Raw genomic sequence first — 18380 nt, 5'->3', positions numbered from 1 at the left:
TTAAATATTGCAAAAGTTTGCTTTTAGAGCACATGAACTTGGAAGGGAAAGAACTTCACTTTACACTGCAGGAAAGGCTAGAGAGCCAGGCTCTGCATTCTCCTGGGAAACAGGAAATTTAAAAAAAATCATTAATGGGATAGAGTAGCAAGGCCATGAAATGACACGACATGAAATGATCAGCAGCACTGTGTCAGCATAGCTGTGGCTGAAAGTGTAAAACAAGAACAGACCCAAATTTATTTATACACTTTCATCTGTGAGAACTGTGTGGATTTAAAGGGGTAATGACAATTACCTTGTAGTGTATTTGAATACATTAGCACAGTATTAGCTGTGCTAATGAAATAGCCCTTTTGATAATTTAAGCTGCATCTTTCCTAATCTTGCCTAGAGAAACTAAGGGCTTTTGTTGTCAAAGAAAGCATACTGTGGTTTTGGGGAAAAAATGCCCATTGAAAAGGTGTTGTTAAGAAGAAAAATATTTGGAGTTGAGATACTGCTGATGAAAGAGGGGAAGAATTCAAACAAGGAAGAAGAGATAGAGCAGAGCAGCATTCTTCTTACATTCCTTTAGCAACCTCTTCTGAGGTGCCCAGACACTTGCTCGGGAGGGTGTTAGTGCTCTTTTGGATATCCCTGCTCTTTCACCCTCTGTCAGACTTCAGTATGGTACCTCCCAAATCTCTCAGGCATGCTCTGCTGGCTTAAATTTGATGGGATAAATGGGACACAGTGTCCAAGGCAGAAACAGGATCCTGCTACAGCTGAAGGTATTTACAGTGAATTGAGAATATGGAGAGGAGAGCCTGCTTATTCCTAGGGTGATAACCATCATTATGCACCTTCAACTTGTTGTTAAAAAGCCTGTAAACAGGCAGCTAGAATGGATCATCTGAAGTATTTACTAGCACATTTATTTGAACCACATTCAAATTTCTTCCAAACCACAAAAAAATATTAAAACCTTCTTTGGCATGGCCTTCAGGATGGTTAATTATAAGAAAGAACATTCCTTTAGGATACATAAGGAGGAAAAGAGTAAAAAACATCTAGGGCTCCACTGCTGTAGCTAAAGTGTAATTCTATTTCCATGAAAAAAAACCAGACCCAGAAGGGACAGAACTTTTAGCTTCGTTTTCACCAGAGGACAGATGTGATCCACGGGACAAGGGATTCAGAGAGAACAACGGGAGGCAGGGGAAGAAGCAAGACAGGTGCTCAGCCCTTGAATTTCAGATTGTCCTGAAGGACTTGGCCAAAGCCCCTATTTGTCCCGGTCACCTCGGTGCCGCTGGGATGGCAGATTTCATCACATCCCAGAGGAAAACAGTGAAAAGAGTCATCCTCATGGGGGACTTTATAATCCACCCACTCACTAGGCTGGGCCCATCCCACCGCCCCAGCCAGGAGCCATGCAGTGAGGGCACATCCCTGGGGATGGAGACAGGCTGGGACATGGGCATGGCTTGGTGGGACACATGGCCAAGGAGGGCAGGGCTGTGGGGGGTTGGAGGGCTGCTGGGGCAGTGGCTGACAGCCTGGGGAGCTGATGTGGGGTCCTGGGCCCCAGCAGGTTGAGAAGCCCAGTGTGGCTGACAGGGTCAGGCAGGGCTGTGAATGCCCTCAGGGCTCTGGTGCTTTTTTCCCTTCATCTTCTCTGGGATTTTTACATTGTTTTACTGTTCCTCTTGGAATTTTTCAGTTCTTTCTTCCCAATGAGTACATCATAGGTCGGCAGGTGGTTCCTCCCCATCTGACTTGGAGACAGTGGGTCCAGCTGGCACCCACTAGATCTTTCCTTTTCTTTCCTTGTCCTGGGAGCCTCCGGGGTGGTGCAGGACCCACAGACCTTTGGTGCAGGCACTGCTCAACCCCTGTCAGCAGCCTGAGGCAGAGGAGCCCTCAGAAGCAGGGCGTGAGGGTTAGCAGGAGTGAAGGGAGGATGAATGATGGGGGAGATATTGACACACAGAATTCCTGCAGTAGAGGTGTCAGAGCTCTCTTACTGTGGAAATATAATAGGGACAGTATTTGGGGGAGAGAAGGATTATTCTGAAGCACAAGGTTGCTTATTCTTCCAGTTATTTCAAGTGCTGTAATAAAAGCAAATGCATACTGTCAGCTTAAGGTGAATGAAAATGTAAACAAGGAACTGGAGCAACACCAGCTGCAGTGTGGTGCCTGCACTACCCCCCTTTACATCAACCCACGTAATTTATTTATGCATTTGGACTTGCTACATTTCCTTCTCCTTTCTCCCTGCTGCCCTCACTCCCTGCAGGACTTTCATTCCTCTTTCCTGCCCGGTCTCCCTTGTTGCCCCTGGCTGCCTGCCCCTGCCTGGCCTGGCAGGGCTGGACAGGGTCCCAGGACTCCCCAGCCTTGCTGCCACCACTCCTGGGACTTTGGGAATGCTTCATAGGCAGCTGTGGCAATTTTACAGTGTGATAGTTTCCATGGGAAGGGTGGGTTAATTAAGTCATGAAATGCTTTCTTATCTCTGGCAGTCAAAATTAGAGAATCACCTTTATTGTAAGTGTTTCAAAAAGTGCTTCAGTCCTATTTCCTCTTGTTTCTCTTTCACACAGACCCACACATTTTAAAGCACTGTTTCAAGCTTTAAACTAGCTTGTGTTATGTTTTGGTTCATCTTGTGGCTGGCTGTACCAATTCTGCTGTAGCATTTTGGAACATCCCAAAATAATTTTGGTTTTTCCTTCTCTACTACTGCATCTATTATCAGGAGTGCATCATCATCCATTTGGTTGCTTTCACCTATTTTACAAGACAAAAAGTCTTACCCATAAACATAAATCATTTGATTTGAACAACAATCTTAAGTTGAAAAACAACTTAACTGGAACCCACTGCCATAATTTTAAGACCTTTTTCCCAGTAAGTAGTTTGGGGAAATGATGGCAGCTGGAGCCAGTGATGATTTGGTTTATCTTTCCAAAAGGGAATGAGCCTGGCCGAGTCAGTAGTGTGCAGGATTGAGCTTAAACTAAAAAGGCTTTCCAAAGAAGATCTGATGAAAAATCTGAGAATATTGTTCCCTAAAGAAGGAAAATGTTGTTCCCTATAATGGCAAAGCTACTGAGTTTCTGTTGCCTTTGAAAATAATTCAGTGCTTAGGAATACATATTGGAAGAGTTATATCACAGATTCTGTGAGACACATTTAAATGGTAAGTTTTCCTTCATTATTTTGTGAAACATTCTTCTAAGTTCTATTATTTTTAATAGATTCCTCTGTTGGAAAAGTATAAAGTAATTTTCAAATAGAATTTGTAAATAACTTCATTTTAAATTCAAATAAAATATGGTTGAAACCCCAAACTCATTACTCTGAAAATTAGCACAGGCATTTTGAGAAACAGAATGAAATATTGTGTCTTTATTTAAAATTCTTAACTCTGGTGGCTGAGACTTCACATTTTCAGGCTTTCTCAAATATGAAGGAGATTTTTGTTCTTTAAAATATTATTGTAAACCAAAGGTTTAAATTCCTTACAACCAAACAATTCCTGGAAGCTTTAAAGAAAACACTAGTCATTGGAACACTTTCTAGAGAATTTCAAAAATGCAAAGCAAGTCTCCTTGCCTTGTAAGAGCTACTTAAAGCAAAAAAAATCTATATGTACATCTGGGATTTTTTGGAAAAAAACCCTAAAACCGACCGACCAACCAACCAACCAAAAAAACCCAATACTTCCCCTCCCCCCTCCACCACCCCCCAAAAAAACCCCAAACCCCAAGAGAAACCCAACAAAGAGTGAACCTGGAAAAATCCCAGCCTTCTCGAAGAGCACTGATGTTCTTCTCATGCAGCTATTGATCTGGTGGTATTTCAAAGGCTGGGGGCTTGTGTGGTGGGCTTCATCAGGTCCTCTGAGGTTCCTCCCCTGCTTCATTTTAGTTATAAATTTTAATTTCCAAGTGTGGTATTGCTAACCTCAGAATATTCATTATTCTCTGCTCTGTTATTTTGGTACTTTATACATAAACTTAATCTCAAAATTAGGTTAAAAGTAGTCCATTTTATAAAGATAACCTTCTGCAGAACTCTTTTATTTACTTGCTTGTTTTCTTGCTCAGGGGGCCATCTTTAGCTGGAGTTGCCAAGCCCTCTTCTCTTGTAATTAAAAGCTTGTTTGGAGCAAAAGGAAAGTATGTAGTGGTTTGTTTATTCAGGAGAAAATGTTTGGTTTAATTTAACAGATTATATTCTTGAAGAGGAATAGGGACAAAAATAGATCCTGAGCCAAAGTCTGCCTTGAGCTACATCTTGCTTAAGTGCTGCCAGAGCCGTGCTAGGGAGCAGGTCCCTGAGAAAGGGAGGTTGTGGTGGGGCTATGTTCCATCTCTGCAGGAACATGAGGGGAGATTATAACCCTACTCTGATAGCCAGGGATGTGGCCCTTTGGTCTGCTCTTCTGCCAGCTTCAACATCTGCCCATGCCGAGGGGATGAGCTGGGCAATGTTCTCTGCACGTGTGGCACCCCTGTGGTGGGGAGTCTCCCAAGCTTTGAACGACTGTGGAGAACAGGGAGAGTGACCACATCCGTGGCAACCAACAGAGACCAGCTGAAATCACCAGTCTGATAAAATACACTGTGGGTTTTGCACAGCCATCCTGAACCAAACTGAAAGTTCATGCATCCCTTCTTCAGTGCTCCAAACACTCAAATTCTCCTCTTAGAGATACCTACATGAACCAAGGGCTGAAAACAATAGGCTACCAGTTGTTGTGGGATTTAGTTTTAGCATCAAGATTATGTACAATAAGGGCCCAGTTTTGCTTGGTCTTGGGGTACATCTGCAAGGCAGCCAGATGTAATTGAGCTGGCACTGCACTGAGGAGCACAGCAGCGTCCTGCTTCCGAGGGATGTAGCACTATTCTGCCAAACAAACAAGGACTAGTCTTGGGAAGAGCATGAGGTTAGCCAAGGGCAATAAAATCTTAGAGATTCCAATGGCACTTAGAATAATTCTTTCCCTCTTTTACATATACAGACAACATGCCCTGTATGTATGACAGTGACAACATGCCATCCTCGCTTTCCTTCCTTCTCAACTCCAAATGTCCATGAACACAGCAACAAGGGGGTAGTGGAGAAGAGTGCAGACAATTAGCATGAGTCTTTACTCTCTCTTCCGAAAAAGCCCAAATGACAGTTAAAGGATTTAAATTATTTGGAGACATAGCTGCATATTTCAAGAAATTAGGATATTTCAGTCAATTAGAAAATAAAAAAGGGAAAGGAAATAAAAGATTTCCCAGTGTTTGTCATCTACTGTACATTGCCATGATTCAGCTTTTCCCTTTTTTGGGTGGAATGAAAATAGGACATTTAATATTTTTAGAGCTGGACCTCCTAGAAGGGGAAACTGTTAACAGTGGCCAGTGGAAGGGGGTAGTTCTCTGCAGCTCACTGAGAGAGAGCAACAGCTACTGTTGAGGATGCTTGTGTTCAAGCTCTGTAATTCTATAATTTTAAAGGTTTGATCTTTTGATCCTCATTTCAATACCTTCTTCACATGAGGCAAGAGACTGAACAACAGCAGGTACAGAAGGTGGAATAAAAACCCAGGGAAAAAACAGAGATACTATATAAAATATTTTTCTGGTCTACAGCCATTTGCAAGTTGTGACCACCTTAGATGGAAGGGGTGATTAATATCAAACAGTACGTGATGGATTTTCTTCCTTTTTTGTCCAATTGGTCTCTCAACTTATAACAGCTTTCCAGACTCCTGGTGTCCTGTGACAAGGAGCTTTACAGCTTAATGGTGTACGGTGCTAAGAAGTGCTTTCCACTACTTTAGCTATTTTGTTTCATGCCTTGTGATTTTTTGTGTTCTAAGAGAAAGTTACTATCTGCTTTTATTTTCTGCATCAACTATGATTTTATCAGTCTCTGCCATTAAGTTCCCTGCCCCCTTAATTTCTTTTCCCTGAGGGACAGATGACCTGGAAAATAGAAGGGTGTGAAATCCTGCCAGGTACATTTAACTGAACACAAAGTCACAAAGTGTCTCCCTGTAAAACCAAAAGCAGCAGCCTTAGTCTGCACTAGAGAGTCTTTCTTGAAGGAAGAATGTCTTTGTGCAGGGTAACACTCAAATTTGGGTTCTAAAAGCAGGACCTTGACCTTCTGCCAGTCTAGTTGAACCAGCTTTACAAGTATTATAAATCCTGGGCTGGTCCAAAGCTTTTGAACAGCTACACTTTGTTTTGAATCACAAGCAGCAAGAGAATCTTTGTGCTGCATTCCCATGACTACTTTAGGGACCAATTTAAACTTTGAAGAAATAAAACGTTATTTTCAAGTTTTTCAGGTAAAGTATGTATATCAGGAAAGTATTTTTAGTATTAGCACCTAGTGCTTCTCCTCTGGCTCTTCTTTCTCTAGTATTAGTTTGCCATATTTCTCATGAAACTGCAGCTACTCTCCAGTGTGGGTGGGGGGCTCTATTTTGCAGCTGTATTTAGGATATGCAGGAATTTGAAGGTATTAGGAAGGTCTGATGCTATTATGCAATAGTTCTACTGCCCCACCTGCAGGCCTTGGGGCTCACCTTTAAACCTGCTTTGTTCGGACCAAGGAATTCTGCATTTCAGGGGCAGAGGTATGTTAAAACAGTGTCCGGACATAAGTGGAATTGAAGACCTGACAAGAGATTTTATTGCTCTTGGAGTTGGGCATAATTTTACATTGGAGAAAGTGAAAACACTTATCTTGCCCCTAACCTATAAACCACAACATTTGGTTCAACTCCAGGTGTTTTCCTGCATCACTTTGCACTCCTAGGTTACTCTGGTTACACCTGCAGGTGCCCAAAACAAGTCTGGAAAAAGGGCTTGCAGAGGTGTGAGATAAAACCAGTCCTTGCTTCCCTGCAGCAGGACTTCGGCATGAGACCCCAGAGTGAAACACACTTTATCTCAGACATAGCTGAGAAGCTCAAGGACAGCTGGGAAACACTAAACAAATCAGCCTGCATGCCCACACCTCACTCTAGTCAAATGGCCTTGAATGTGTTTACAGACAAAAGAGTGTGAATCGTGCTGTTTGGTTGTGCTGGGAATCACTGTAGGAAATCAGTGTAGAAAGCCTGGGTTAGTTTATTAGCTTCACAGATCTTAGTAAGTTATTTTGCTTTCTACAAAAATGCTATTGTGCTAAGAGGCTTTTGATAGTGGGGCCTTTCTTATGCAACATTACATTTACTGCTGGTCTTATTGTGGTAACAAGCAAAGTACAAGGAATGAGCACATTGCAAAGCAAAGCCACAGAGGCCTCTGACTCTGGAACTGCTTGCAAAACAAGACTGATGACTGGATGAGGAATCTGATCATGGCCATAAGGGAGATAAAATGTAGTTCAGATTCAGAGAGGGCTGTAGCAAGGTGCTCTCAGTCAGGTCTTCCTTTTTGCTAGGTGGGGAGAGGTGCCCATGCTGCCCTTGGCTGAGCACACTGGCAGGAGGCTGCAGTGTGAGGAGCGCTGGCACTGCACCTGCCTGCTTCTGATGATTGCTCACAGATGCATGGTCTGTGCTGGTTCAGAGTATGGTGTCTAACAGGCAAGAAGGCTTGCAGGGTACAAACACCTAGCACCCCTTTGCCTGTCTTTGCTCTCACCCGGATGATCCCTCAGACCTCCCTTGCTTATGCTGCTAATTAGGCTTCTAGTCCTGCAGCCAAGAACCAGTACAGCCTCTGCCAAGAATCAATACAATGCAAAGCAGCAGGCAGCCAGTATGCAGCCTATTAGATACCAGATCCTCATGCCAGGGTGCTTTCCTGTATCAGCATACCATGAAACCTGAGAGGAATATCTGAAAAGGAATCACTGCCCCTAGGGTCTTACATATATGTGCAGTGTCCTTGGGACACAGCTTTCCAGAATGGGATGTAATCAGATTTTTTGTACTGTTACCACAGATAAGCAACATGGAACGAGCCTACTCTTGCTATCCCTCAGAGCCACGCTGCTCCCAGCACAAGAGATTTCTGCACAGCCTCAAAGGGAAAATGTGCCCACTGTGACTGCGAGCCCTCTCCCAAACTTCCATGGTCTCAGTCTAAATCAACTTTATTCAGTAATTTTTAAACATCTCCACAGTGTACATGTTATCATATTTACTGCTGTTCGCTTTTTTTTTAGTACATGCACTTTAGGGATACTTCAATTGCATGCTGTTTATGTATAGGAATATTTCTGTGAACACTTTGGGTTTCTCATGGAGAATTCCCAAAGTATTTTCAGGACAGCCTTCGTATGGATTATGAACCTACCTTGGTCTTGTACCCCAGCACTTAATAGTCACAGGCCACCAAAAGCACAACAGGCTGCACTGATAGTTGGTACCACAATCAAATGTGGTACAACAGTGGGGTGTGTGCATCCCATATAATGTGTCCTGCATGGTCAGGTTTTCAGAAGGGACATCAAGACCTCTGGAAAATAATTGAATCTTCATGTTCCAACCAAGGCAAAGTCCTCTCCTTTGCTTTCCTATGCAGGCAGGATGCAGTGCAAATTATGACCTGAAACAGATACCGGTCTGTTTTCTTAATACATGCTACATACAGCCCATCTTCCCAGGCACTTTCAGTCTTGTCTTCAGGGAGGAGAGTTAAACAAGTTTTGCTCTGTGAAGCAGTAGAAGGCTTCATTGTTTTTTGCTGGAAAGGACGGTGTACTCTTATCTCAGGATAAGAGCAGGAAGGCTGGTTAGGTTACCATGCATCAGGCAGAAGAGGTTATGGTGCTTTGGGCTCCCACACTGTGAGGACAAACCCCCATGCTGGAGGTTCACACGGCCCTGTACTCAACATCTACCTGCTCTGTGATGTTCATTCTCCCTTGGAAAAAATACCTGAGAGATCTTGAGATACAATCAGCGTCATTTAGCGCCCTAACACCATCACAGCATGTAGAGCTGCCATGCCCACAGCCATCTGCTGGCCATGTGAAAGCGTCACAGCCTACCTGAGCAGTCAGGTGGGGTGGGGAGAGGAGAGCCCTTCAATTTGTCCCAAAAACTGATGTGAAGTTGCCTCTGTCATGTACCCCACCAAGACCTGCTGAGCAGTGCTGCAGCATGCAGAGCTCAGCATAACACAGAGACATCATTGCACCAAGCACATACATGATGGAAAACCCACAATGCATTCCGAGGAAAGCAGTGAGAAGCTCTTCCGTAAAAGGTTTTTCTAGTGGAGGTGCTCCATCTCACGTCAGATAGTGTGAACCTGAAGGAAACAATTTTGCAAGTACATCCACCCAGGCATGCAAGGTAGCCTGGAATTAAGTAACGTTCTTGCCCTTGGGGTGAACTCTCCCTGCATATGCCTTAGTATCTGACCTTTTCACTGTATTTTTGTGGGGAGACACACACAGGAGGAAAGATGATGAGGGAGAATTCCTCTCTCCAGCACTTCGGGCAAGTGTGGTTCTGCATTAGAGCTGCAGCATTTATGCTATTAGTAAAGCAGGAAGGAAATGAAAGTCAGGCAGCCCTCGCAGCTGGTTCTCCTCTACCTTGGCTAATGCTTGCATGGGAGCAGTGAGAATTATTAACTGCCCCAGACAAGTTTTACTGCCTCAAGGTCACAGAATAATGATGGACTGAAAGACCACAGAAATGCAGCAAAACAAGTCTCTTGGTGCTGGGGAGACCAGAGCGCCTTGTCCAGGAAAGGCAGAGCTCTGTGCACACCAATAAAGCTGCATCCGGGTTTGTTCCTGGGATCTTTCATCTGTGGTGCTGACACAGCACAAGGACATGAATGTTAGCCCTCCTAAAACCAACTTCTTATTTATTTATTTATTTTAACTTTTATCATTCCTTGCAATTCCAGGGGGAAAAAATTAGCCCTAGGTGTCTAGCTTAAGTTATCACTTGCTAAATTTCTGACATCCTGGTCTAGTAGTCTTCACAGCCTGGTTTTCCTTATTGGACAGTATGCTCCCTGTTCTCTGGATGGTACCTGTGTTGCTAGGAGGATTAAACCCAGTGCTCCCCGACGAACACCTGGCAGCTCCCTCACTTGCAGTGTGATTAATGAAGCCTCCCCTCCTGGCTGAGAGCAAGAAATTCACCTCCTTTCCCCATGCCCTTGAGCACATGCAGAGCCTTTATCTGAGATCACTTTTTTCTTGCAGTCCACAAAGCACAAGCAAGGCTTGTCCTCTCAGTGTGTGACTCAACTTTTGACCCTATTTCTCACTCCCAAGGCCAGGTGAAGATAAGAGCATTGACGGGGGAGGAAGGCAGATTCCACCTCCACAGCTCCAACTGCCCTCACCAATAATCAGATAGGTACTGCCCTCCCCTAAGGACATCCCTTCTCCTATCTCCCTTGATTATGAGTCAAACTCCACCTATTCCCCCCGCTGCAGTGCTGGCATCCTATCTCCAGGACAGAGCTCTGCTGCTTTCAGCTGTGCCTGGTGCCTGAGGTCCTTGAGCCAAGGACAAGTCACAGCACTGCAAGCACAGTTACTCTGCAGTGTCCTGTGCTCAAGGCTTCATTCCACAGATGTCAGAACAAGGTCACAGCACCTTCCTCCCCACTTGCCTTCCTCCCTCTTTCCTTAGAACATGACCTGCTGCATGGTATCCATATGCAGAAACATCCATCCATCCATCCATCCATCCATCCATCCATCCATCCATCCATCCATCCAGAAAGTCCTCAGTCTTAGCATTTACAAACTTAAAGGTCAGTAGATCTCACTTGGCATGAGCAGGGGAAACACACACCAGCCTTGTAGGCAGACAGATGTGTTACTCTGTGTAAGTTTCCTTTGTGCAATGTAAGCATGACCCTGAATTTTCAAGGCTTGCACTCACCTGCTTTTCTTTTGTTGCAAGAAAGCTGGAGCTGTTAAGGTGCTTCCAGCATGTAGTGCCCTCATATAATGTAATTAACATTTTGACCACTGGATGCTACTCTTGCTCCAAACATCTGCGCAAGGGACTGCAGGGTGAAGACTTACTGGGAATGCAATCTTGTAATTTTTTAACCTAGAACCTAGTTAAATCAGTCAGCGACCTGTGGATAGGTGTTTATTGCCTGCCCATCAACTGAAAATGAATAGTTAGGAAGTCGTTATGGGGATATAAAGGAATGTCTGCATCCAGCTACACACAAGCAGATGATTAAATTAATGGTAATGGACTGAGATTTTAGCAGTGAAGAAGCAACTGATTTTTCAAACCCTTAGGCTTGGGATTTTTAGCACGTTGCCCAAGACAGACAAACGGTTTTGTATGTATTATACCAGTGGTGTCCAAAGGCCAGAAATGAACCACATTTTTTAGGTATATTTGACAGCTTATGCTGCACTCTACTCACTATCCCACCTGCCCTAGAACAGTTAGTAAGCCTTATGTGTAAGCAGGCTCTTTTACCATTACTATTATTATTATTATTAGCGTGGGCAAAAATTCTTGAACATATCCCATTTTCTACTTATTTTGCTCTCTACTACATGCCTGCCCCCAGCCTTACTGCATGGCTCCCACACACTTTGTCCATGCTGCTTTCACTGATGTGAAGCAAAGCCTTCACATCAGATGAGTACAGTTGCTATGGTTGAGATATGCCCAGAGCAATTCATAATTTATTGATTGGTACCTCTGTGAAATACTTCCTTTGTGCATACTGTGTTGCAGGACCTCCTGTTTTCATCTTTCCCAAAAGAGGAGGAAAGCCTTTTAAATATGCATGATAATTTGTCCACCCTGGGCACCATGTGGGGGGCTGATATATCCTCCTACGGGTGGACACAGCCTGCACCCTACATAAACTGAAAGAGATTCTGTACATGGCTGCACACCAGTTGTGCACAAAGATGATTCTGCAGTTCTCAGTGTTTTCTTTTGATTCCTCACATATTGCAGGAAACATCCAGGAACAGTTCCCCCAGCAAGGCAGTGTTTTCTTACAGCGCAATTCTACCTGAAAACCCAGTAACTTATTTACACGTTGCCTTATCATTCCACAGTTCTGGTATCTGCAGGTAGGCATCTAGAAGAACAGGTTTTGCACACTTTTCTGAGATCCCCACGTGATGTCTGGGCCACTTTGCCATGTCTGAGACACACCTGGTTTGAAATCATAGGTAAGACTCCTGTTCAAGACATGAAAAGTATGAATCCTCACAGACAGTACTTAAATAGGAGCTGCTCAAGTGTAATTCACATTGCTTATTTTAGCTGCTCAATGTAAATGATTAATGCTCCTACGGGGTGAGCCAACTGATACACGGCAAAAACCTAATCCAGGAAGAAATGAAACTCATGATGGAGATGCTGGTTTCTGGCCATTTGCGTGTTGAATGGCAAAGGGAGGGCTTAATCACTCTGCATACCAATGCAGCATAGAGTTGTTAAAACCAAAACCAATCAAACAAAAAAGCTTTCTCTTTTTGACTCAGTGTTATCATTCACAAAGTAGCTGGCCAAAAATTCAGAACCGCTTTCTTTATCTCATCCTAATAAATTCTTAGAGACTAAAAACTGAAAATAGTTTATTTATCAAACTTCCACTCTCTCCATTTTGTTTCTACCTTTTCTCTGAAAGACTGCTAGTGGGCTGATGGGATATTTTAACACAGAAGATGTGGGAGCTTTTTAAACTGACATATGAAGGTTCTTTCATATTTCAACCTCCTGATCTAACTCTGCTTGCTTGCTGGGACAGAGCAATCTACAGCTGGTGCTACACACTTGCCTGTTATCATGATTTTTACACCAGACTAAGGGGAGGGATAATAATAAATTAACAAAGTGTAGCTCCATAGAGCATGATACTCAGTGCTTTAAATTAGAACTGTCTCTGGTGGGCACAAGGGTGATCAGAGCAGAACTTTGCCCTGCAGGCATATTTTTCACCACCTCATCTGTTGCCCCAGATACTAGGGATGGAAATGCCCATTTTGCTAATTTTTATTTCCTTTAAGAATATCTTTCTTATATTTTCTTTCTTGAGACTGTTCCAAATGACATAGGAAAACAACATTCAAACCAGGGCAGAGTAGTGGAATGCATGCTACAAGCCAGAACAGCATAAAATATTCAAAGAAGGAATATGTGTGTATTCAGGTCAAGTAAAGAGAGGGATTCCTGCAGTCAGGAATCCTTTCAGTGGCTTGAACAGTGTTACTCCTTAGTAATCATTTGACTAGGATGCCTTCTTCTTTTAGCTCTCTTCAGCTGAGGAGCTGGTGGCTTGACATTTGGTCCCTGGGGCCTTTGCATGAGATTTGACTTCATCCCATGTCAATCCTCTTTCCAAGAGCTTGAAAAAGCAACTTTAGCTTCCTGTAACCCAGAGTAAGGAATGCAGGACATCCAGAATAGAATAGGTCAAGTTCAAAGCATGAGATTATCCAATCCCCCTGAATTTAATAAAGAGCTGGTTTCTTTGAAATTTGTCATGAATGAGTCAAACTGAATTCTTAGCCAGATTTGCTCTGAGAGTTTTGGAGAGGAGCATCCATCTGCAAGCAAGAGCAGCATCTACAGCAGCTTTACCACTAAGAGTTTTGCTTTCCCCTCTCCCTTTTTTCTCGCTTCAGGACCATTATTTCCTGCTATGAGCTAGAAAAACATCTGTTCTGGGTGAAGATGGAAACATGGGACGCTATTACTGTGCATTATTTGCCTTTTATTCAATCCATTTGATTGTCCATTCTAGCAAATTCAGGGCCAGCAGTCTATTTCGAAGTTCCCTAATTGTGAAAATTTCCCTCCACACATACTGTTGCCTTTTTTTTCTTCGTGTATTCTGCATGTGAGATTGCAGCAGTGATAAACCTCTTTGCCATACTTGGATCTTGCTTAGAGCAACCAGTATGTGGGAGTTCAGAAAAGTTCAAGCTGCTCATTTCCCACAGCAATTTACCGACTCATGGAATGGAAGCTGCTAGGTCAATAAATACACGTAGTCAGGTTGTTAGGATTTGCACATAGAAATACAGGCCTAACTCAGTGAATGTCCAAAGCTGAATGATTGGATACTCTTGCACTCATCATTGCAGGTAACTTTTCAAATATTTATTCCTGAAATACTCCTGAGCTGTATTACTTTACAGCTAAAACTTTGCAGTTCCCTCCTGCCCCATGGAAAAAACCAGCTTGTACCAAATACTGATCTTGACTTACACAGATGTAGGATCCCCGGAGGTCCTGAGCATTGAACAGCAGCATCCAGGCTTCAGGTTGTACCAGCTGCTGCTGAGAAAGAGCTGTTAGTGGGTATCTGTTATTAAACCTTAGCAATGTGTTGAATGAAGATGGAGAAAAATGTCACTAGTTTTCCTGATCTCCCATTCCATCGCAAACCATATGTCCACTGCCATGTCTAGAAAAGAAGAGCCCTGGACATTCAGTCATTTCAAGTCCAAATTCTTTGACAGTGGTTGCTTCAATCACTGCTGCTCTCTGGTGGGATCTGATCCCTGTAAATGTCTCTTTCCATCCTCAGAAGCAGGTAAGTGATCTATTCCTGCTGGTTCAGCAGGGAATCCGCAAGCAGTCAGGCAGTTCCCTCTTCCCAAGGCAGACACTGGGAACTTACTCCACCAGTGAGGACTCCTATGAAACATCAGAATTAACCTCTGGGTCAGGATTTCCCTGTCTGTTTCTGCGCACACTCTAATTTTCCCTTTCTTTAAACCTAACTTATGCTCCATCTCCAACATGTGACTGCTCACCTCCAAATATCTAAGTAATATGACAAGCACTGAAAAGTTTGTATATTTAATACTGTAACTGATCCTCATATCCTCTCTCTGGCTCTCGATGTGCCCATTGCCTTCTCCATTACTGTTTCTTATCACCACACATATTTATGCCGGTACATAGCATGACATTAATAAAATGAAAGCAACTACTTTAATCAGACTTTTTCTCTTTTCAGAGGCATCAGCATTTGTACAGAAGAATGAGGAAGGAGAGCTTGCTCCATAGGCACTTTCATCCAGTGCTGCTGGATCCTGACCCAGCACTGGTGTGCAGAGCTGATCCTGGCAAGGGAAGCTGCCAGGCCACCCATCCACTTCAAGCCTACCTGAGATACCCGTCCTTACTTGACCCTAAAGCCACGTTATCAGCACAATCCCCTGAAAATGGTAGAAGTGCTTGGTAATGGGAGCAATAGTACCAACAACATGTATTTTGTGTGATTTTTCACCAAGGATGGACCTGTTCCTCTAGATGGATTATTTTATTTACAGGGATAACCCCCCTGGGTTTTCATACTCCCTGCGAAGAGCAAGCAGTAGGTTAAAAAGCTCTTCTTCTCTCTAAACTTGTCTTCTAATCCCCCAGATGTGTTCTTAAAATTAAAATACACTTGCTTTCTTCTTTTATTGTGAAGTCACTCAATGATTAGCCTGCTGAAGACTTGTGAAAATTTTAATTCATACTAATGAGATGCAGTTCTGACTGCTATCTGTCAAAGAGAGTAGGAGAAAGTGGAGAAAATTGTATTTCTAAACAGGGATGGAAAAATGGAACCTCCTTGCCAGGAGCCTGGGCAAATCCCCTTCTGGAGCACAGCTGTCTGTGTCCAAGGTCAACCAGCCTCCACTGATAAGGGCTGCTGTGAAGAAACACAGAAGCACAGGCCTGCCCTCCTGCCTCCTGGCAGCTGTTTTTAGCTGAGGCTTTACCCCTGGCCCCACCTGTGCTGCAGTGATGTCTGTGCCCTGGCTGCTGCTGCTGTGGTTCTGACCCTGACTGGGTCAGACTCCTCCAGCTTAGCTTCCTGACTTGCCCTTGTACATGTCCTGTTTCTACAGACTTGCTTAGTGACCACCCATCTGTGTCTGATGCCACTTGCTGCCCTGGACCTAATCCTGCCCTGGCTTCTCAGCATCCTGGCCCCTTGTCAGGGAGGGCTCAGCTTTGCTAGCTGTGCTGACAGGGAGCAGCACTGTGCTCCTCATAGCACCCTGACTCATTCTTAGGCTTTCCAGAGAATGATTTAACCACATTCTCTAATATTGCCTTCAATTCAAAACCCAAGTGAAACTGAATTGCCTTGTGTGGCCACATGCTGAAGCTGTTTCTGCCCAGCTCATTATTTCCAATGAATAATAGCAGATCTGTCAATATTTATATTGTATCCTCAGTAGAAGTCAGCTTGTCTAAGCTGAAGTCAATATCAACTACACTGATTCATGCTGGTTGAAAAATCTGTTCACATTTTCTAAACGCTTCAGTTAAGTTAAAACCCTTGCACCTTTAGAACAAGCAATATCCTTTGTTAATATCTCTGTGTTAATATTTTCCCATTATGCAGATCAGAGGCTCTAGGAATGACGTTAGCACTTTCCTTCAGCACCATTTACAGCTTTTGACAGCTTCTTGACATTGATAAAGCATGTTATGAGAAGCAGAGTCAGCAGGCTGAAGACACTGACTGGGTTATGTTTTTATTAAAAGCATTATTCAGCTGTCACACAATGTCACATGTAAATATCCCCATGACGTTCTAGCAAAGCAATGTCATATAAGCAAAAGGTCTCTGTTTCCCCTGTTGCCTTTGCTATAAGGATACCACACCAGCTGTAAGAGAAGGGAATGGGGGTCTTGAAGCTCAAATCCACCCCTCCTGGTTTGTGGGTGTTCCTGGGTTCCTGGGCACAGGACTCATGAGTTCTCAAGCTGTATGAGAGGTGTTACCATCCAGATGGATATCTCAAAATCTAAGCAAATATGCAGAACCAGTATTTTCACTCAATTTTTCATGTGAATAAGTGCTGTCAGATTGATCTGAGTTATAAACTCATCTCTGAACTCAATTGTTACGTACTCTGTGGAGATTATCAGCTCTAGACTCAGTTGTGGTATACTCTGTGGAGATTATTCGGATATCTCCCATTGTGGTGTGCACCTCATGACAAGCAAAGACACCTCTTTGCATACTGGACTCACCATTAAAGCCATGTCTTGTGGAGGTACACCCTGACTAGTTCAGGATCTGATTATGTGTAGCTGTGCAAGCACAGGGCTCATCTGCAGTCTATATTTCTGCTGCTCCATGGCTAGATTGCAACCTGCAATTCAATTCCTCGCTGTACAGCTACATTACTGGAAATCCCAGAGTTAGGTACTGCGGAGCTGGCCTGGAGTAGCTGCAGCAATTGGCCCAGCAGGTCCTTCAGCCTGCCTTGACACAACAGGGTGATGGACAGCAATAGAGTTCCACAGCACCGTAGAACAGGATCACAGAATCACTTAGATTGGAAAGACCCTTAACATCATCAATCCCAATCATTAACCTAACATCACCAAGGTCACCACTAAACCCTGTCCACAAGTGCCACATCTTTTAAATACCTCCAGGGATAATGAATCAGTCGCTTTCCTGGGCAGCCTGTTCCAATGCTTCTTAACCCTTTCAGTGAAGAAATTTTTCCTAATAACCAGTCCAAACCTCTCCTGGTGCATCTTGAGGCCACTTCCTCTCATTCTGTCTCTTGTTACTTGAGAGAAGACACTCACTACCACCTCCTTTCAGGCAGAGAGAGTAGAGTGTGATAAGATCCTTTCTGAGCCTCCTTTTCTCCAGGCTAAACAATCTCAGTTTCCTCAGCTGCCCCTCATAAGAGCTTTGTGCTCTAAAGCTTCATGTAAGTGTATATGTATATATATAATATATAATATTAATAAACAATAAAACAGTAAACAAATAAGTCTCTGTTTATTGCAGCATCACAACTAAAGACACAACGTGATTGACTGGGCCTTTCCATTTGCATTTGGAATTGTTTTGCCAGTAGAGATAATAGAAATAAGCTTGTAGGAGTGATATATAAAAATAGCAACTAATGGGTTTGGAAAACGAATTCTGAGCACAAGACATCAGATTTGTGATTAGCAGGTCCGGCATCTTGATGTGTAAGTGTAATATTTGGTGTTTTTTCTCCAAGTCTCACTGTCTCCCAGTTCTTGATTATGTATGCCATTCACCTCCATTTTTCCTCTTTTCTTTATGAAATAGCATTAATTAAGCTGTTTTGACTCCAGCTTTTTGACATGATCTAGATGAGGACAGTACTGTGTCATTAGAACTGCCCAGAAGGCAGAAAGGTGAGTCTGAGGGCATGAAGCTCCCTCAAGTTTCTTGATGGGAAAAGAGAGTCAAAAGAATCAGAATTATATCAAATGCTATTTTAAAAACCATTTTCATAATTTTGGAGGCTTTATCTTGTCTTCAGCAGTGGCAATAAGGAGGCTGGAGTCTGGCCACTTACCACTGCTTACATACCCAGCACACACACGTCCATTAAGGCTGTGAAAGGGCACATTCTTGCTAATTCCTTTTAGTATTTATAGTTCTGTT

Source organism: Corvus moneduloides, chromosome 1 (genome assembly GCF_009650955.1).
Source record: "Corvus moneduloides isolate bCorMon1 chromosome 1, bCorMon1.pri, whole genome shotgun sequence".
Taxonomy (NCBI): domain Eukaryota; kingdom Metazoa; phylum Chordata; class Aves; order Passeriformes; family Corvidae; genus Corvus; species Corvus moneduloides.
Note: the sequence above shows the minus strand (reverse complement) of the source record.